General features: G+C 40.5%; 1 protein-coding gene across 3 annotated transcripts in view; it reads right to left on the bottom strand.

Annotated features, from left to right (window-relative positions):
• Nucleotides 1-1,835: 1,835 nt before the first annotated feature.
• LOC144212017 (uncharacterized) overlaps nt 1,836-22,757 on the bottom strand; it is a 73,022-nt gene continuing 52,100 nt past the window's right edge. For 2 of the 3 annotated variants that reach the window (XM_077739601.1, XM_077739604.1), the window contains exons 9-10: nt 3,440-3,523; nt 1,836-1,884 (exon numbers count right to left, since the gene is read on the bottom strand). The gene's annotated coding sequence lies outside the window, so the exon portion shown is untranslated. Of the gene's footprint in view, nt 1,885-2,538; nt 2,639-3,439; nt 3,524-22,757 lie in introns of all 3 variants that reach the window. The other variant, XM_077739603.1, reaches the window with a different exon arrangement.

Raw genomic sequence — 22,757 nt, 5'->3', positions numbered from 1 at the left:
CGACCTTGGGAGGGCTGACGAAATAACATGTAAATTCGTCGGAATAAAAACATTGGCGCTCCTAACTTACTGGCAATTGCCACTGAAGGCTAAAGGCGTCCAATCAAATTGAACGGGGAGAGTTGACAGGAGATAACTAGGAAAATACAACTAGAAATTGTGTGCTACGAAAGTGACAAAATGGCATTTGGCGTCGTCTGGAGCCAATGTGAATATTTAGACTATACTATCACTTCAAAAACTTTCACTTCATGATTTCTATCTTTAAAATGCGTTAGTGTACGCATTGAGAAAAACAAAAATACTCCTAAACAGTCAGTATTTTGGCTATCAAAAAGTCACCCGCCCTCTAAATAATCAAAAGGAAGGTCAGAACTATGTATATTTTAGGGAATGCTATCGTTGCTTTGGACCTTTGAAAGGCAAAGAGGCTTATTTAAAAAGGTGTAAAATGTATAAAGCATATATAAAAGATGTATTGACCAAATATTGAGAATAAATGTAATAGGTTTACCAATTCAAAACCACGATAAAAATACTTTTTAAATCTCAGTTTCAACGAAATGTATTAGTTAAGTACAATACACGCACAATGGCCATTTCCCAATACAACTCCATATCTATTTACAAGTATTCCATACAAAACTATGCCATCTTTTGCATCCATATGCACTAAATCTCATTTTTTTGTCCTTCTGGACAGCAAAGAGAAATGACTCAATGCAACTAGCTTTATAGTCCCCTAACTAACAAATGACTATTTATATTGATAAGATTTGCAGAATCATTATATTTCCAAATTTGCCGCACCTACAGCACCCCCAACGGCTATTACTCACAATAACGCATATGTTGCCATCAGAGAGAACTTGCTTAAAATTCAATCCACTTTGGCGTCATTATCATTTATCAAGATAACGAATGACTCCTTCAGAGTATGGTAATTATCGTTTGATAAATCATCAGCCGAAAATTAACTGGACGTCAAAACATTCATCGGGCGAGGAGAGGGTGATGAATAGAGGATGATTGCGGTGATGAATTGCGTTAATCTGGCTGCTGTGTATCCAGTGAAACGGCTAAACAGCTCAAGATGGATGGCCCGCGTACAAAGCTGCAAGGTCAGAGCGCTCCGGGGAAAGAAAAGAAAGCTGCAAAGATGGCGAAGGACTGAAGAAAAAGAGAAAGTCTGCATAATTGCTTAACTCGGGTGAGATTGCAGGTGGTGCGGAAACCGACAGTGTAAAGTTTTACTCATGTAGATTTACTCATTACATACGGAAAGGCCTACTGTATTTTTACACATCACTTAAGTGGTAGAATTTAAATGTGTTCGAAAGTAAATGAAGATACACAAATATCCATTACCATTGAAATTGTAACAAAATATAATGATAATTTATATGTAAGGTTGCCATCATTAAATGACAATGTCACAAAAGTACAAGAGCCAGCATAGGGCATATGCCTCAATGGATAAAATTAAACAAGGGGGATTCTTATTGGTTTTATCATGAAATATAAAACTGAAAGTGGGAAAAAGGGGCCCTAAGAAAACGAGACCATAACACCACCCCAAGACTCGGAAAAGCAGATACGATCTACTAGTTTAGTCGAAATAGTTTACATTTATGAGCCACCATTCTACAAGCCAATTTAACAATGGAAAATCAAATAGTTTATCAACGAAAATTAAATCCGGGATTTGTTTTGGTTCATATGCCATCTAACACGGGTATATTATACAGATGTTATATTAAAAAACAACCCAACTCATTGGCCACACACACAGTCTTGAGGAAAATACTCAGATTAAGAAAATAATAGATTACTTACAGGCTGCGTCCACTTCCAACTTTGTGTCCAATTACAAATTTCATCCATCTGTAAGGAGGGGAGGGAAAAGATGCTTATATCAGCAGTGTTCATGTTTTTCCAATTTTCTGCACATTTTCAAAAATTAACTAAAATGCTGGCCACCTCAGAACGGAGTGCACAAAGACCCTTCATCATGTCACTTTGTAGTAGCACTACAGTATATTAGCGAAATGGAAATAAAACAGTTATTTTTGGGCTATTTTTTGGTTCATTTTACGAAAAAATAACTATGGGTTGTGGCTCAACTATCAATAATCTATTATCTTAAGGAAAGTACATTTCTTACACAAAAATGAGCTATTGTGTAATTGCACAGATTTGAATAAGTGGGAGTAGAAGGTATGGGGTTTTAAAAAAATAAGTGCATAAAAATGAATAAAACATTAGCTAAAAATAATGTGCAAAATTGAATTAATTGAATAAAAAAATAGGTGAATCTAGGAGTTTCTATGGGGGTACACAGTGTGGTCTGTTACAGTTCGGATATAATAATATAATTGCAATATAATAAAGGACATACACATATAATGTTATGTTACACATCCGTATACATATATAATACTATTTTAGAGGCTTAGCTGTGGCATGAAAATATTTTGACCGCAAATTGACCATTCATATCCAATTGGAATGTAGTTAAGTCTGTGTTGATGAAGGTACTGCTATGCTTTGATCACAGCTTTGTCCACATTCGCGTTAAAGTGACGACAAGGCGCTCCTCACACTTGCTCCTGTCATTTATCAGCCCCTCTTCATTGGCCTGCCGTCAGTGACAATGAAAAGATTTCACAACAGTAGCGCCGGGCAGAAAGTCATTCCGGCGAGTCATCCATCATCCGGAGCCCGGCGGCTGTTCCAATGACCTAATCGCTAATGCCTCAAAGCATGCAGGAGACTTCAAAAACTGCCCTCGTTATCAGACCCGTCGCTTATTGGCCGGGACCGAGACTTCCTGCAAAAAAACGGCTCTTTCTACCCCAGGAAAAGTCAATTCTACCCGCCATTTTTCTTTGCTCATATTTGCACAGTCACATAAAATAAGGCTTTGTTTAAATCTTTAGGGGGAGCGACAATACTTCTTGGAATGTAATGAGTCGTTAGAGATAATGTGAATGTTCTCACGCGAAACTAAGTATCGGTTAAGCAACAAATATTCCTTTAATGTGTCTCCGAATGGCCAAATGCTATTATTCTGTGAACCATCAGTAATTATGTTGCTGTCAAAGCCCCAGGTGACAAATTCTACCCATACCTGAGCCTCCCCGCACCCAAGCGAGCGCCGTCATCAAGCCGACATGAGCTTCACGTGACGGCAGCTAAATCACGGGCAAGCCTAACGGCCCTGACAGACAAATGGGCTGCCTTAGAAAAGCTAGGCCAATCATTCTGGGCTGTGGAGGAAAGGAAGCGGCTGACCTTTTTTTTTTCATGATTATCTACACCAGGAGATTAAATAGCGTAGATTCTGTATGTACTCTCAGTTTCCAAAATATGAGAATTATTAATGGATTTGATGGCACGGCCTTTTCATCTTGTGCCAAGTTGCAGTCATCGTTTTTACCTTGGGCGAGATTTTCCTTTACAGATGGTCGCTGGGAAAACAGGAACTGCACTTTATCCTACAGCAGAGGAAGTGTTCATGTTTCTGTGGATGGAACAGAGGTGGAAAAGTACAGAGGCTGGAGTTAAATTGGGAAAAATCTTGTGTAAAAAAATGACTTGTCAACATGAAGTAATAACTCTAGACCAGGGGTAGAGAACCTATGGATCTGGAGCCATTTATGGCTCTTTTGATGGGTGTATATGGCTCTCCACCTTTTGTAAATCATATTTTTTTCTTCATTAGACTCTTCTCCATGCATCCACTCATTGATACTCATTGATTAGCAACAGTGAAATAATGTTCTCAAAAGAATTCAGCCTTTTTTTTACTTTCAAAGTAATGAAATGAATAATAAATGCTCACATTTTCATATATTTTTACTTTTAAATTCTGAGTATGGCTCTCAAGGAATAATGTTTGAAAATATGAATTGTTTATGGCTCTCTAGACTTTTATTTATGTGAGAAAGCAGGGATAAAATCTCCAGAAAACAAAAAAATCCTTCAAATATATTGCAAACACACAGCGCCTCTTTGTGCAAAAGACTCACAATTATCGTAACGATGTGGATTTACTTAAAAACAAAGCTATCTACTCATTGATAAGACACATTGGCTATTATTAACAAATCGAGAATGGCCATCATTTGACGTCTATGGCGAAATTAGAGAAAGAACATCATTTGAAAAGCGCTTCATTTAACAACTGAGTGCTAATATAACAACTCAGTCATCCATCATGAGTTACACCAAGCAGTATTCCCCCCCAAAATAGGGCGCATCTTCATGCGAATGGACGCCAACATTCTACAACTCAAGGAGTGACACTTAATTGCTTCACACCTCCGCCAAGACGCTTTCCTCACATGACGATTAATAACCAGAGTTGTTCTTAGCGGCGTGCGAGTTTGAAACACAGATGAGAGAAAGCGTACTTCCAAAGCGGCGTGCATACCTTCGACCAAATGTCACTTTTCACACCGAGGCCACATGGCAGGTCTAAAGTCAGGATTTAACGCCATCACGGTGGCGTGACAACCACTGTAAATGATTCCCTTGGCTTTTTAACCTCTCGGACTATTGAACTTTGAATTCACGACAAACGGACCCGACGGCTTGATTTAATTGCAAAAAAAAAAAAAATGGAGTGGTGACAAAGTGGCAGTTCTGAGAAAGCCCAGAAGTTGTCGAGATCAACTTCATCCAAAGACTTCCAGAAAAGAATCTCCGACCTTGGCATTCAATGTAACTGGCAAGAAATCTATAACTGGCCAACATCCAATAAAGATCCCGCACCGTAATTAATAACTTGCTTCTCATATCTTCATCAATACGGTCCAAAATGTAACTATCCCTTTGTTCTCAACCTTGGCATTTTGTCTCCGCCGTGGTTTATTGACGATTTTCTGGCCGCAGTGCCGCTCCTCGTTTGTCATGATTATTGCTGAATTTTGAAGCTGTCACGGGTACGAGCTCCGGACGATCGATGGGCGTCCGCCGACGCCTTTGTCGTATTGGCAGCGGCAAACGGCTACTCCCGGCTAAATTGCGTCTCCATCTATTAGCTGTCCGTCGAGCCTCTGTGAGGTCACGCCGCGTGTCATCCCTCCTTCCTATCTAACTGCTGACAATTGAAGAAGTGCTATACGTGATAAGGATTGAGTAAAATTACATCGGAAAATACTCTCTTTAATTGGGCACTTTTGTACCATACGTTTGAGTTATTGACATCCACTAAAATGACTATTTTTACGCAACAGGATCTACAGAACCAATTAGTTGATGTCCTTAATTAGTTGAAGTCCACAACTAATTAAAATGACCCTGGGTGAAGCAAAAATGGGGTTCTCAATGTTTATAAATCCCTAGTTTATATCTATAATAGCCAGTTTAGTAATTGACCTCTCCAAAAAAAACAGGGTGAAGCAAGTAAGATTCAGTGCCATCCCTGTTGGGGGTCTCAGAATAAATAAACCACCTTTCATATAACCAGGTTACAGTAGATGCTGAGTAGGCAAAATCAAGTTCGAACAGTGCTATAATAGATCCCCACCCACCCTCAATTTAATTAGAACTGACAAGGGTATGATGCCAGCAAGAAATCCTCCCAAAACGGTAAACAAATACGGTTACAATGTAGATTTCTCCAGCACAAAAGTGTGAATATATGGCTTCCTATTCCACCCCTGCCACCGGGTGCAGAAAAAGGCAGAGAAATGCAACAATGGCTATCAGTGGGAAAAGTGCTTTAAAGTTAAAGCTGATGGATGGCTTGTCAAAAAAATAATTGCGGCGCTGGAAAACTGGGTCTGCCAGAGCGGAGGGCGGGGGCGACGCGGCTATAGCGTGATGGGAAGTGACAGTGGTCTGTCAAGACACAGTAGCTGCCCGGAGTCGTGTGAAGGCCCGGTAGAGAAGGTGGTAGAATAGAGCAGGCTGTCACAGCGGAAAAGTGCCTGTAATACGTTGACAAGGAAAGGAATCCGTCTGTCAGGGCCGGAACGGGTTCCGGGGCAATGGCCTAGTCCGGTCCGGCCAAGACCCGGCCCCCGCAGGTACAAATCACCCACAGCAACGATGCTTCCTTTGCCTATGACAATTCATTAATCACTCTGACGGGTCCAACCTTATTACACAGGGTATTTGACACTTGAGCAATTGGATTGTCAACGGCGTCCTATTATAAATGCAATTCAAATTGAATCCCGGCACTCTTGTTGTAATTCCCAGAAAGCCTGTTATCTTTTGGAAAGGGAGGAGGGGGTGGGGGTGGGGCGACCTTGTCGAGAGCCAATCACTATTCATCGCGCCTTACAGTGATGCGAGTAAGCACACATGCGGTATAGGAGATAAAGTTTATCGCATTTTTTTTAGGTAATTACCTGGAGGTAAGACGATTAATCGATGTTTCAGTTGTAGTGATGGCAATGTCAAATGATACTTCCGAATGTCTAAAACCAGAATATTGTCAGCGTTACAGTTTTCCAAAACAAAAGCAGTATTTATTTAAAAAAAGAAACCACTTATACTTAAGGGAAATGTACACCCCATCCAAATAAAAGCTTTTAATTGTAAATTAGGATTTTGCCATCACTAGTTGTAATGCAAATATGCTCAAAATATCTCCAAATATGTTAAAGCAACTGTTTTTAAAGCCAAAATTGGCATTATATGTGATTTGCACTAGCTTTTACCAAGCAGAAAACACATGGGCCTTGCTCTAAATGGCAGGTAATCAGGCTATAACGCATGAGCACTACTTCACAGTCTCATGTGTCAGCAGGACACGCCACCGAGGGCCATGAGGTGGCCCAGTTGTGCGCAAATGTCACACGGAGGGCGGCCCCTCCAGTCGGCCAGCTGCCACTCCCACCTCACGGTCATTAACTCTCACGCCGAGCTGGTAATTGGGCCTCCTCGCGGGCAGCGAGACACGTTCTGCATCGGGACGCGTTGAAACGAGCTGTCGTTCTCGTGACACACGCCTGGCCGGGGAAGGGCCAGTGTGTGTGTATTTGTGCCACCTCGTCCTAAAAACTAAGGCCACGGATACTCCCGCCATGTACTTCTGGTTTCAGTTTAACTCCTTGATGGCGATGACATCATCATATTTATACTTCTTAGTTTGCCACTGGGAGGGTGGCACAGAATGAAAGTGTCATTAGCTGCCATCTCTCCCACTTGAAATGGATTAGACGCCTATTGGGTTAGGATGCATGGCGTAAAATACTGCGCATAATTACAGGCATACATAAATTTAATCTAATCTAATAAAGGTACATAAAGCAATGGGGGAATACTAAAGTATATACAAATACCCATTACTAAAAAGAAATACTAAGAGAATTATATATATATATATATATATAATAACTGGAAACAGAAGATAATGTGAAAATCTAAAAATGCATTGTTATTAATGTATGGTTTTCAAAAATATATGATGTATATTCACTCGCAGTTATAATGTATTATTTATTTTAAATTAATGTTCCTTTTTTAAAAAAATTCTGTAATTTGTTTGTATTATTAATAATTTTATTGTACTCATATATTTTGTTATGTATTTCATTGCTTAACCAAGTGATGAGTGATCCTGAATTTAATAAATTTCAAGTTATACTCCCATTAGTTGGATATCTTGATCTTTTTCTGTAAAACAAATCTCAAAATGTTAATAAACCCTAAATGTAATCGGAACTACAAGTACTACCAACAACAACAAAAAACGACCAAACATAACTCTAAAAACTTGATAGCATTAATCATTCTTTGGCTTTGACTAATTAACATCCAAGTCATGGAGGACTTCAGAAATGGGAGATTACGTACGAGAATTTTGACAACATATTCACTGCCAACTTTCATTATTACTGTGCTATTAAAGCAGCTCAATCCATTTGAACTGAGAGAAGCCATCCAACTGGATTGGACGTCTATCGCCGTCAACAACTTAAGGTCACGAATGGCACAACCTGCCAAGCTATGCACACTTTATACCCGATCAATGGCACTCGATCATTTCCCAACACTTGAAAATGTCTTTTCTATTAAAGCAAATGGCTGCAAACTGGTTATTAAAAATCCAAGGTCTACCACATTAAACGCATCACTCAGGGATTTACATACGCAAGCCTTCCTCGGCTTTAGTCAGGGGTCACTTTGATTTATTAACGTCTCATCTGCCAGACGGCGGCTGACGTAGTGTCACTTAGGGTGCCACATGTGCGTTAAACAGCTGTGACAAGATGAGTGCGATTAGAAACGACATTGTCTACACGACTCATGCCTATAATATCCAATCAACTGCGACTGCACCTCATCAGGACCTGGTAATGGTCGAAACAACCCGCAAAATTTCCCCAGATGCCGACTCGGTGTTGTATTCCACTTTATTTTGAAAACACAAATCCTAATTTGATTGAAATGATTGCAAGATTTCATTATGCAGAGTAAAAATCATGGTTTTGTGTGAATTTTTTCGAAAGTACGCATCTTTAAAGTGTTCTTACTGCGAAAGAATAACCCGAAATCGTCGGAATTACTTTTCTAAAAGACAGGGAATGGTTTTCTCTTTTCTGTGAGTGCATCCTCAATAGCCTTTTTCCATTTTAACTGACCCAAATGTTTGTCATTCCTTTTAAAAATTGTAGTGTAAAGCCTTCCATTTCTGAAAGTGCAATAGTAGTAGTTTATCTTAGAGAAAGTGACACATCAACAGTTTAGATTCTTTTAAGGAACGTTAGGCCCCTAGAATGCAAGTTTCTTTTTGTATAGTTCAACAACATTTGTTTTCTTCTTCACTAAATGCAACATAATTGTTTTTTTCTCTCTTTGGAGAAGTGCATGGTCAATAGATTTTAGTTTCTGCAAAGTGAAGCATAAACAGTTTATCTTTTTCAGAAATTTCAAATGCAAAATGTCCTCGAAATTTAAGTGAAGTGTTTGCGCTTTTATGAAGTGGAAAAATCTGTTGTCGTATGGAGAGGGTGTAACTACAGTAGTCTTCTATTTTGGAAAATGCAACAGGATTCATTTTAATAAATAAAAATAATTTAAACAAATAAACAACCAAACTAATACACTCATTTCTAATGTCTCACATCAACACAAAAACTACCTCCATCCAACATCTCAGCAGGCCAATCAGTCTAACAATATCAAAGTTTTTACAATACAGGTGCCTGATGAGTGTTTTGCAGTAACAGTAGCTGTGTGTGTATTTGTGTGTGTATCTACGAGCGTTTCAGCTCCCGGCTGTTGTCGGAGTATTAATCACCAGTGATGTGTACTGCGAAGGGACGGCTGCAGGAAATAAAGACACGGCGGTGGTGTCAGGTGTGCCGCCCTGATGTGACTCCATCAGACATGAAGCTCGCTATTGACAGGGTGAGAAGGGGGTGGAAGGGTTGATGGCCGGCTGCTGGGGAGGGAAGGAGGGTTAGGGAGGCAGCCATCACTCCTCCACCTCCTCCACTCAGTCACCTTGGCTCTGACGCAATGTCATCAAAGTGCACGCCATAATTCCGCCGCCTCACAGCGGCATTATTTCAACATCTAGAGAAGGGCCCAATGTCAGCTACAAGGACAAAGTGTATACACAATGCCGAATGGGCACGTGTGATTGATTAATCTATTGGTTGAAAGGTGATTCTGAGATGAGGGGATAAAAATCAACAACTCTTAACGAAATAACTTCAACCCAAGTAAAGTGAAAACTAACCATTGCCGTATGATTCAGGTATTAAAGGGAAAGATAAAAATGATGTCTTGTATATCCTAGTGAAAGGCATCTTGCTCGACTCATTGGTTGCCATTGACGACGATAGATGTTCAGTCCAGGGGTGGAATTTTGGGGGCTTCTGGATGTAAAAGGGTACCCGAAATAACATAAGATGATGCATGGAGCTACAATAGAGTGTATAAATCTCTCTGCTATACACAACATCAGGACCTTAACCCAAAATTGATCATCCTAGCCAAAAATATTACCATTTCAACAATGGTTCTAAAAACATTTATCTTTCTGAATTTCTTTCTATACACCGAAATTGAAATAAACCAATTGGAGTGTCAGTTTAACGCGACATAACAGGCCTTTTTCCGAGTGAAACTTGACACATGGAAAGAATTGAAGTCATCTTTGGAGCCAATTAGCATTTTCTCCATCGCACTGTCGAACTAAAGTACGCGTCACTGTACACTGAAAGAATGGTTACGCCAAGAGGTTTTGGAGCAAGATGGATTGGTGACGTGTTATCAGCGAGATTGGGCGACTGTGACTCCAACGACCCTTCCCGGTAGACTACACCTCTCCCCACCGGCCTCCCAAAACCGAGGCTTATTTAAGAAACAATTAGGAGCGTACACAAAGCAATTTGCAGCCAGTCCGAGAGCTCCGAGTGTGGCGGCGAAGGAGCCTTTCAGCGCTGATTTATCGCGCTGTCACCTTCACAAGGCAACATAATTAATAGGAGTGCCGACTTCTAATTCCGCCCACTTCCACGGCCGGCGGATCGCCGTTGATTTATGACGGCGGGCGATTTCGCATTCTATCAGTTCATTCGCTCGTTATTTATGCTGATGACCAATTTCGTCGTCCCACTCGCAACTAATCAGAGAGAATTAGGGGGTACTGCATTATTTAGACGTAGCTCGTTTGTCTGGGAGAGGGGGCGCTCAAAATTGACTGTCCAGGATACAGCCTTTGGAGGTGATGGGTGTACAATCTGTTTGGAACTGAAAGGGATGGTTTTGACTGGGAGAGCAGATCATTCCCAGTTAAAAGGGAATCTGCAATGATTGATAATTGGGGGTTCTTGCTAGAATATTCTAAAATTTTTACTACATTTGTGAAAACATGCAAATATTGCTATTGTAAACTATTGTACTTTCTGGAACTTTAAATGGCCGACACCAATAACCATCAAGTTTTGTGCTGGGAGTAGAGCTAAACGATTAATCAATCTTAATTGTTGATTGTGGAAAATTTAAGGTTTGTTTTTGGTGATCAACCATGGGAAAATGTGTTGGTTTCTGCCAGTTCACAATGAGACGAATAAATCATCTTTACTTGTAAATAATGCAGGTTTCAAAGTAATAGTTACATTACAGTGAAATTAAAAAATATCAATAATGAATAAGTGTGAAAGCAATCAAGATCAGCCAATATGAACACAAAGTGATATTTCCAGTAGGGATTCCTGAAAACTATCAGTTAAAAACATACCAAAAACACGAAAACAATCGAAATGAGACAATATTAGACAAATATGTGGAATACATTTTCTTCAACTCAAGTTTAAAATAAATCAGACGATCTGAAGAAAACAAGTCCATCTTTTTCTCGCCAGACCACCCAGCTCTTTCTGAGGGTTACTTTCTCCTTTTAAAATGTTAACCATCCACAACTCAAGAAAACAAATGTCTCCCAGAGAACAATCAAGCACTAGAAGTCACGTTTGCAAACATCTAAAGCACAGGAGCCTATTTCACTCTCCATAAAGTAGCAACACTTCACAGCATAGCGAGCAAAATCCAACAAACTCCAACAGAAGTGACAAAACACGTACACTGCAACATTAAAAACACAGGCAAAAAAACAAAAACTGAACGATTCTTATCGATGTAACAAGTGAATCATGTTCACCGGGGTAATGCATCATAAACGGCACTGCAGATTAATACTACGCATTATAAGAAAGCGAGATGAATCGTATCACGTTGCGGCGCGGTTTGTTAGAAAAATTACACCCGTTGCAAGTGTTATGATCCTGCAAATGCTACTGTCAAGGTTAAATTGTGTATTACTGTTAAAACAAATGGAGACGGTGGCCTAGCTTGGCGGCGGAACATTACTTAGTGTCCTCCAACAAGAAAATGAAACCAGGTTGGATTAAGACGCACTAAACTTGGGGACTCAAGTAGTAAACTACAAGAGTAGTAACGCAACACATTTTAGGGCTTCACCTAAGTCATTTTCATGCTACAGCAAACTTGGCAGACAGGGTTATTGCATTTGAAAATATTTGTATTATCATATGACCTTCCAGGAAGGAGTGTTACACTTCTTTGTTTTTTCGAAGCTTATTTTCAATTGCGTTGACAACTAGTATAAGTCCAGAAAATGTCATCAAGTCGCAGTGTTTACACTCGCTGACTTCCCACCACAGCCGATCAACGAGGCGTATCGTTTAACCGAGCGGTAATAAGATGCAGAGCTTACAAAGACCCATCAATACGGCCCGTCGATAGCTGGACAGCGGCCATCTATCAGGCGGCCGATCGATGGCGTTTTTCCAACGATGAATCCCAGGAAATGATAGCTTTCAAATAAACGCTGGAAAAGAGAAACACAATCCCCGTCTAGGGAGCGATATGGCATGTGCGAAAGCTCCATTGCCCTCACAGTTTCTCGCCTTTAGGCGATCTGAGGGGTTGCAGAAAAACATGAAAACAAAACTCAGGGAGAATTAACTGACTTGCAAACCAACTGCCATTAGCTCCCTAAATTTTGGAAAAAACCCTAAAATACCCCCCTTTTCAGATGTGTATTGCAAGAGCACTATGAAAAGTCCATTATCCGTAAGGAAAATCTCCAAATATGAGAGTCAGTTGGGGCTTTCGTAAATTGGCTTCAATGGAAACAAGTCACAATTTGGTTGTCCTGATTTCCAAAATTAATATCGCACATACTTTGTGCAAAACTGTAATGTAACACAGCTACTGACTGCGCTATATTTTATTTTAACTGCATGGTTGGCATAATATCACTGATTTAATAATAATAATAGCAAGAAATTCTACAATAAGAGAATCTATTCTCTGTCAGTGAGGTCAGTATAAGTATTAACGAATAGTACAAACCAAAATAAATCCAAACAGTAAAAACAGTAATAAATACTTGATACTGCAAACTAAATTAGTATTCTTGAAGAATTATCTAAAGTGGAAAAGTCTGGAAAAGATTCAAGGTATTCCAATTCATTTTTTAGGACGAAATATTATTATCTTTTGTTAACTCACTGCCTGTCACAGCAACCCGCTGCCAACCGAGCCTGTCTGAATAAATTGGAAGTCCAATGCGGTCAAGGGTAGTGAATGAGTTAAACAACATAGACCGCCCCGTGAAAGGCAGGTCGCCAGCATTTCCAACAATGAGTGATTGATTTATCTAAAGCAGCACGACGGATGGCAAGGATGCCGTCATTGGATTAAGTGCTGCTGCCGCCGCCGCGGTGATTAATGAACACCCGGCGGCGGCGCTTCCTGCGCCTCAAATCACGTCAGGACTGATGAAGCCACGCAACATAATCAGCAGCTGCCATTGATGCCGCTCAACTCCAACGTCTGTCCGTCAGCCGCCAGCGTAGTGACATTCAGTTTGGAAAAATGATCCCATAAATCACGCTGACTTTTGACATAACTTGCAACAGGAACTTTGCTGAAATCAGCATTTTTGCAAGCCATCAATCTGTCATTCAAGTTTGTAGTCTGGCTTTCCTGTGTTAAGGACAGCCCCCCTGGGGCTAAACAACAGGGGTCCTTTCCATCTTAACCGCCTTACATACTCCTTTTCCCTTCCTTGCAATTATCATCAAAGAACATCTGTTTGTTGTTCCCCCGTTGCAAGTGTCTTAGCCTCACCTTGACCCACACTCTCAATTGTGTGCCGTGTTATGAGTGAAAATAAACAGTGCTTTGTGTTAACAGGGCGTTCTCAGGATTTCCCCAGGCTAACACGGACCCACTTGCTCTGACGCGTACCATAGAAGAAGAAGAAGAAGAAAGAGGAGGAGAGTGTCAAGAACAGTCGATGAACTCCCGCTGAGGAAAAGTTTAATCGTTCCTGGCAGGCAACCTGATACGAGCGGTCGTTGTGGTTTGTCCTGCTCGTGTTGCGCGATCTATATCTGCGGGCCAGAGACGTCAGTAGAGGGCAAGGCCCTACATGTTTGCCAAAGAGTGACTCTAGATCAGTGGAACTTAAGCGTCAAAACTCCCCTACCGCTATAATAACGTCATCAGTAGCTATTTGGTGCAAATGTAACTTCCTCATTCATAACTTTGCCATCAAAATATGATAGATGTTGCAGCCTTCCTGCAAAATAAAATCCCACAAGTTTTTTGTGTGTTATTTGGCATGCAGTAACCAAATCAGGAAAAAACAACATTGGTTCACTTTAAGGTAGGCTATGAGTGCGTTTTTATTTTATTTTATTTAATGTAGCACACTATTAATTCAAATACCATGCCTATAGGCTTTTGTAACTGTTAATATATTCATCAAATGATTCAGGGCTATATAAATAAAGGACTAACTTGATATACTAGACATTTTTCCACCTATATTTTGCTTTTTTAACCCAAATCAAAATTTCCAAGCTTGCTAACGACAGATTTTTGGCCTGTTAAAGGTTTTATTGATGTTAACTTCTATTTTACAAGGCCTTTAAAGCAGTAATAAATGCTTGACAACCTCAATTGTCATCAATGGTAGTGAATGAGTTAAAAGGAATGTCTCCATACATTCAAGGTTTTTAAAGGCAGGCGGAAAAGGTCAACCAAAGGGACACTCACGGCCTCTTATTGCCTATTTGCGACAGTGTCAGCACTCCACTTGAGTCACTTCTCACTCGTTGGCTATCTTAATTAACAAAGGCACGTGAAAGATTGCGCCTTCCCGAAAGGAAGGGACATCCAAAGTTCAGCAAGACAAACGGCTGTTGCCCACGTACATGAAGACGTCGTGACGATTTATGAGCCTCGTTGTCCGACTACAATAACTAACTTGGCCACAAGTACATACAGTATGTGAGCTGCTCCAAAAATGGAGGACTTTTGCAGTTTTCTATCAGATTTAACTATCAGCAAACCTTTTTTAATATACTGTACATTTTTCCAGTTAATGGAGCAATGGCCTTTCTAGTATTTTATCAGTCTTGCGAGAAATTTGCAGGAACAATCAGTCGAAAATGATCAACAATCAACTTGTTCCTCCTCCTTTGTAATTCCTCTTTCAAGCCAACGTGCGAAAAATGTCAGCATCAGGGACTTCAACCACCACTCCCTCTTCTTGGCAGCTTTATCGCCGTCAATCACTTGGTGGGCGGACCTTGAGAATGTTTCATTCGCTTATCTCGGTATCAAACGCGACGGCTCGGCGGATTTCGATATTAAAAAGCAAAGCGGGAGAAGGTTATGAGAGGGAGGTTTTCATCACGCAGTTTTGCAGGGATGTTTCCATCACTCTGGACAGAATTCCTCCATCTTATTGTCATGTGCCCTTGAGCAAATATTACACATGGCCTGACTTTCATTTATCATCTGACGACAAGTTGCATCCAATAACTGCATGTATATATATATTTTTTTGCCAAAACATTGACAGACAGGCTGAATTGACTCCATGACAGCTGTCAAATTGTCAGCAATATCAACATCGCCACCGATAAATACGATATGATCAAAGCAACACTAGTATTTAGTAAATGAGTCACCTGTCTAATGGTTTTCATTTCATTTTGTGTGTCTAGCACACACATACCGAGCTGTTAATACATTGTGCGTGCAAGAAGTGAGAACAGCTGTAGCCAATCTCCACACCCGCCAAACAATACATCACATCTAATTGATTTCCTGTCAGTCGCCAGGAAAATAAAAGACATTCTCGTGTACGCCGCTTCTGTTTCCCGAAGCGACTCTCATTTGTCTAACTTTTTTTTAATTATGCATGACGAACAGGAAGCACCCCAGGCTGGGCTAATGTGGATTTGTCCTCATAATGGCCACAGCGACATATTAACACTACCATTGTGGGCAATAGACGTCCAATCCATTTGAACTGGGGAGGATGGCAGCCATCATTCAATGCCAACCCCTCCCAGTTGAATTGAATGCTTTTATTGTCAATAGAAATGTATAATGAGATTTAAAGCTTCACCACAAAGTGCACAAATCACAAGAACAAGTAAATAATCAATAATAATGTTAATAAATACCAAAATAAAAAATATGGAATAAATAAATAAGTAGTCAATACAATAAATAAGCAGTAGTCAACATAAATAAGTAGGATGGATTAGATTGGACGTCTATCACAATCAATAGAGTGAAAATATCATCATTGACTATTAGAATTAATTAATTTTAATCGAGGATTTTACTTTGATTTGTACATTTTTATTTCTCTATTCTTCATTTAGGTCAACGCATTGAAGCCAATGAAGATGTGATTACTAATTTAAATTCAAAGTTAAGTGTTACATTTTCCGTTTAAACATTCCTTGCTTAGACATTTAAGAATGTATGCGTGTTTAAAAAAATGTCCATTTTTTAAACTGATGTTTACACTAGTGATTAACTAGGATGTAACTATTAGCCTCCAACTAATGTGGACAGGAAATTCTCCATTTTCAACATGACGTAACCTGCAAATGTCTGTTTAATTTATTCCAGGAGTGTTTCTTGTAGCGCAAAATGAACCCAAAACTACGATTAAACTCACAACCTTAGCGCTACTCACTGAGTTTAAATATAGTCAACAAATACTACAATCTACCATTGCTTCATCAGGCAAAAAAAAAAAGTACCAGATGGCAAGAAAGTCAAGAGCAACAACAACAACAACGTGATTTTTAAAGATTCACTGCTCATACGGGGAATGTAATAACACGCTTCTGTAAAAATGATATAGTATATAAATGAAAAGAAATGGAGCCTTGACACAAAGCGGTGGCCTTGTAAAAACCAAAAAAGTACATGTGAGTAAAAAGCTGCACATTAAGGAATTACACACAAGAGTGCTCCAGTGCTTCCAACGTTGTGTGGATTAATGAGCGGTGGAGGGAATGAGCAAGCATTTCCCAAAGTCAAGCTAAACTGCAGCCAAAGACAGAGAGGGGTCAACGGCAGGCCAGCCTCTTAAATCAGAGCAAAGGGCCAACCCTGTTGTCAGGCCTACACTCGGGGGAGGAAACGCTCGGCAACAATGAGGATGGCCTATTTGTTGCCCGGCCTTTTTTTTCTTCTTCTAGCAGCTGGGCTCGTGAAAGCAGCTGGACACAAGCGAGGGTCATGACGAACTGTTTGTTATTCCCAAACCGTAACTCATACTTGACGTTAACGAGGTGACGCACTCGACGTGATTACAGATTTACAGATTTCTAAACCCCCCACCCCCCAAAAAAAGCCATTCGTTTGCCACCGGCTCCACATCTGCACGTCGGAAAAGTTCCCCTTGGCTGGAATGATAAACGGCGTCGTGAAAGTTGAATTAATTCTCCTGTCGTATTTGTCTATTGGTAAATATGGCTTTGTGTGATATGTGAAGGCATTAGTCAGCATAAGTCGCTTATGGATACATTCATCACGGCTCATTTTTCGCTCGCACTCTTTTTCATTGAGGGCTCACTTCCCGAACAGGATCACGAGGATACGCTCCGACAAACAAATCTGATATCCAAGGTTAAGAACACACAAGGATAATAAATCGCTCGAGTGTCATGTTCAATTTCCAGCGAGGGGACTTTACCGAGTATTATCCATAACAGGATTTAAATTGTTATCAGGACGCACAACAATCCACTTTGCATCCTGCCCGCCGGTGATTCATAGCAAGGGGGGAAAAACCATCACATTTTCCAGTATGCTAGCCCAAGTGACGACGACGACCACGACTCGGGCGCACTTGGTGTACTTGGATGATTGTTTGAATAAATTGCTTCCATCCGGGCTGCCGTTCAACGCTTGTGCTATCAGTTTTGATTGTCTTTTTACTGGGCAGCTCCTTCCTGCCTCCGTCAGAAGGGAGGACAAGATGGATAGAGAGATGTGCTTCCGTATATCTCCCGTCTTTAAGGAACTCTGATAAGATTCTGTCTCTTTGTGTTGACTCTTAGCATTACTTATCTGGGCTGTGCCTAATGAATCAACTATCCTACCAATTACTGAAATAATCAAGACTTTTCCAATATATTTTTTATAGGTTAAAGTCTGCAAAGTCACCGCACATCTTGTTGTTGGCGGTGTTTACACTATTATTTTGTAGGTATCCATTCCCCTATTTGTGGATGGATCACGATGAAATTTGGTAGGAATATTCTTAGGGATTGACACTATAAAGTACATTTAATTATTCAATTAATATATTTCTCATCTGGATTTTTACAACAAAATAGGTCTGTGAAGGACAGTTCATTCATAAAATCTATTTAAAAAATTAAACAGCTACAGGCAATAAGGTGAAAAATTACAAGAAAATTCAAGTAATGGCCAAACCTGCTCAAACAAGGTAACTGTTGGTAATGTGTTTCATTCGAAAGCATTAAGACGCTGTTTAAAAGTCTAAAAAAACACGCCGCCTTATTATATTAGTATGAAAAAAATGCTTTGCTCAAAGGCTTGTCCTGCACTTGGATTTGTAAGGAAAAAGCCAAACAAATCTAAGCCTGGTATTTTAAGAGTATAAAAATAGCCAACAGCATGTTCAAACCTACAATGACAGGTTTATAACATTACCTTGAGCTCACAAGACTCAAAATGTGGAAAAGTAGAAAACAGCTGGTCACCTTGGACTCAGCAAAGCCAGATAAAGTAACATCAGTTGGGCAAATCATCATGAACTACTTTCTCCCTGAATGGTATCCAACAAGTCAAAACCCGACCATTCCTCAGACCTCTGCTGTCTTCACGCAAATGCTAGTCGATACATCTAAGAACGTGAGTGATGGAGCCACAGACCACTTCTACTCTGGAGCCCATTGACTTCTCGTAGGGCTTTTTTTCTGCAGGGAATTTGAAAACAATCAGTACGAGGTACAGCGCAATGCGGGGGGCATTAATCACGAGAGTGGGGGGGACGCTTTATACCGCCGCACAATAAAAGGTGGATTGTTGCAATGGCTGCAAAGCGTTCCACTGCGGCCGATGATTTATGTGGCCACGCGGCAATAACGATGAGACGGCGTCATTACCATATCGACAGGCTTCCAGATAGATTATCCTCATTGATTGCTTCACGCTTTGTTGATAAGCATATGGGCAAGAGCAATGTGCTCCCTGGTTCAGCAAGATACATACACAAAGGATAATCGGGACAATGGATTACAGAGTAACAACCTGCGATACAATTTGGAAGCCATTCCACTGAAACCGGATACGTGGGTCGAAAATTTTAAAAAATGAAGAGATTTGGTAGCCCGTATAGCAGGGGTTGGGAACCTTTTTTTTTTTTTACAGAAAGAGCCATAAACAATTCACATTTTATAATGTTATTTCTTGAGAGCCATTCTCAGAATTGAAAAGTAAAAATATATGAAAATGTGTGATTTTGTTTGTAAATTCACCACTTTTAAAGTACAAAATCGTCTCTGAATTATTTTAACAACATTGCTATGCTGTTGCTAATCAAATAGTATCAATGAAATTTTGCATGCAGAAGAGTAATGAAAAACTAATTAAAGTGGACGTGACGCCCCTATTGGTGCGTTTGGGACTTAGTTCTCTCACCAGTGATTACCATATTTTACCACACAGGTTAGTGGAGAGCCATATGCACCCATGTAAAGAGTCATATATGGCTCCCGAGCCATAGGTTCCCTACCCCTGCTGTATTGTATTGTTGAGACGCTTTCTTAAACTGCAAATATATTTGAAATCCAATTCAAATTGGCCAAGTAAACCTATTTTTTTTACTCCTTCAAAAGTGAACTTCACAACCATGAAATTTGGGAATATATCCAGAAGCTGTGAGACATCTGAAAATTGATTTTATTTGCTTAAAGTATCACAAGAACAGCCATGCTAACTTCTTGCCTGCCAGAAGGCACGATATGCCCAATACATTCGAAGTGGGAGGCTTGGATTTGTACTCTTTGCCCAAGGCCAAGAAACAACACTATGTCCACAAAGAGCCTTGGCAGTGCGTGACCATTAGTTAGTTAGTCGAACACCATGTTTAGGCTTTTTTACTGTGAAGGACTCCAAAGTTAAAAAGGTCAAGCGCGACAGTGGCTGAATAATGAGTCACTGCCAAGAGAGAGTTCAGATGTTGGAAATCTTCATAGCACAGTGCTCATGATTCACGGCGAACCATGGTCCCTTCGCCCATACATCATATGACGGCGTTTTCCGCCCCCGCTCCCACCACCCAGGCTTCTCATCCCACAGCCTCGCCAAGGTCAGCTGAAGGAAATTATCCAGCTACATCACAAGATTTACGAGAGATTCTTTTTCTTTGCCTGTGTGTTTACAGAATACATTGACTCCCCCCTCCAAGGAACTGCCTCAGTCCCTGGAGGGTTTATGGAGCTTGGGGTGGGGGGTCAGATATTTATTGGTGTCAATGAGAGAGTCCCAGCATAGTAGCTTAGCTCCCAAATACTAATTGTGGACCAAACAAGAGTCTTATTCAAGTGACATCATCCAGCAGAAAGACAATTGTAAAAATAATAGAAACAGTATCGTCTAGTTTGATTGAGTTTCTGATGGAGTCCAATTTTCTCAATCATATCTAGAGAAAGAATGTCTAAGCAATAACTTTATACAAGTGTTAGACTATTTGTGAGTCAAATCCGAGACTGAAACAAGACCAAAGACCGAGACCTTTCACGATCTGATGTAAAAAACGATATTCAAAATGCTGTCTAATACTATAACTGTTTTTTAAGTATATAATGCTACCATTAACCTTAAAAAGACACATACTGATCCTGCATGAGCTAAGAACTCTGTCCTTGTAGCTGAGTAATCAAAATAAGTCAGTTGATAAGGTTTAAAGTAGCTAATAAGCAGATGAATGCGGCTGAAGAATCAAGTACAGAATCTTAGTAATAGTACACAATTAATTGATAAATATAATCTATAGCTGCTTGGAAGTCAAAGTAATTTCATGGTGAAAATGTCTATAGAGTAAGTTGGAGTGTTTTTATGACCATTGAAGCTCAGTACTGCATTAAATGTCAGGGTGTCCGCCATGCGAGTTGGGCGGCTTGAGATTAAGACGAATATCGCCGGCCCCCTGGAACTCCGATTAGGACTCTTCTCATTAATCACAGTCGCCGAGATAGAAGCAATTTTAAAGCCACCGTCATCATCTCTGAGTAGGGGACAGGGTCATTCACCCCCTGTCACCATAGTGGGTTTCCGTGTGAAACTACCCCCTTCATTAAGCGCTTCAAAAGATAGGTGGAAAGCACCGTGATGTGCACTTCCAATTTGTCTTCCTGTTGAAGATCGCCTGGTTAGCAGACTGTCCAATTTGGAAATGTAACATTTTTGACTCGTTCATGATCATTGCTGGGCGCTATTGCCCTTGAATCCAGATTAATTTGTGACTCTAAGACTGACATTGTTGAATGAAAGCATTGAAAATGGCCAGGAACCTATAGAAAATGTACTTTAAACTTCCATTTCTTTGTAATCTAATGCAAGGTCATGTATTTTTATGCCACAAATCACAGTCAACATCATCATTGGCCCATATAGCATATTTTGAGTCTTGGTCTGGTCTTGGGCACCATTCCCAAAAGACTGTATTGTTCTTAGTCTTATTTTGGTCTTGATCATGACTTGACAAAAGACTTGTCTGGTTTGTTACATTTGTGAGAGTTGTTGCAAATTGAAAGTTCTGTACTACTGGTAAATTACCAGAGTTTTGCAAGCCTGGTCAAATGCTTCACCTTTTCATGTTTTACATTACTTTGCAGATGGATTTACTTCTCACGTTTTTCCAAGATGACCATAGAATGCAATGAAGCAACGCTCACAGGCACGCAAAGAATCCAACTGTGCTCGCTTAGTAGTAGGAAAATTGCTATGGGATTTGTCTTGCCAGAACGGCCGGGCAGGTAATTCCTCTCCGTCTTTCATCGTGTTTGTCGGCGTTAAGTTCCCGAGCCGTGGCCCCATCCATTCTTGCATCCAGTTCCCGCCTTTGTCCATCCATCAATGGACGCACTTTGTCAGCGCCGACTTCATCCTGGCGGCGGCAATCACATCCGAGAAGCCCCCCACTCCCCTACTCGCAATCCACCGAGGAGCTTTTCCACCTCCCATCTGCATCTGCTGGCGTAGGGAGCCCCTGACGCAGAGTATTTTCTTTTTCTCGGGTTAGCAAAAAAATTATCCGCTAATACTATCCATCGATTTCGGGAGAAGACAATTGGCAGAAATGGACCGTAGAATGAAAAAACCCAAATCAAAGTACCATTGTACATTATATAACTACGTCAACTCTGCATTTTCCCTATTTCTATCTCGCAAGTATGTGTTTCAAAGAGTCATTAAGACCAGTAAGCATTAATGAGACACTGATGAGTGGTTTATTAATGAATCGGCCATTTTGGAACTGATCTGGCTTCTAAATAGCCCCGCATCAAAGCGCTCCCCAACCTCCAAATGAGTATTCTCGCTTCAGCGCGCCCGTCGGCCAATAACAAACGACGGCCATTAGATGTATTGTGAGCCGAGGCGCCCAGGCGACAAACAAAAGGCCGTAAATAACAATTTGTAAAGGAAGCCTTGAAAGAAGACAGATATCGGTCGGGGGTGCGCCAGATGACGTCGGGTGGCTTTCAAGGGACATTTACAGGAAGGGCTAGCCCGGCAAAGACCATGCTGAGAAGAAGAAGAAAATATAGAAGCTCAAAATAAGAGAAATGACGATCATTTTCAATGAGTCTTATTCCGATTCCTAAATCTCGAGGCCAATTTCAACTGGTATTCCTTTACCCAAGTCACATGTTGACCCGTTTTAATACATAAAGCCTATGTTGACA

The sequence above is a fragment of the Stigmatopora nigra genome, chromosome 18 (assembly GCF_051989575.1).
Source record: "Stigmatopora nigra isolate UIUO_SnigA chromosome 18, RoL_Snig_1.1, whole genome shotgun sequence".
NCBI lineage: Eukaryota > Metazoa > Chordata > Actinopteri > Syngnathiformes > Syngnathidae > Stigmatopora > Stigmatopora nigra.
The sequence above is the reverse complement of the archived record's forward strand: the minus strand, read 5'-3'. Positions and strand labels throughout refer to the sequence as shown.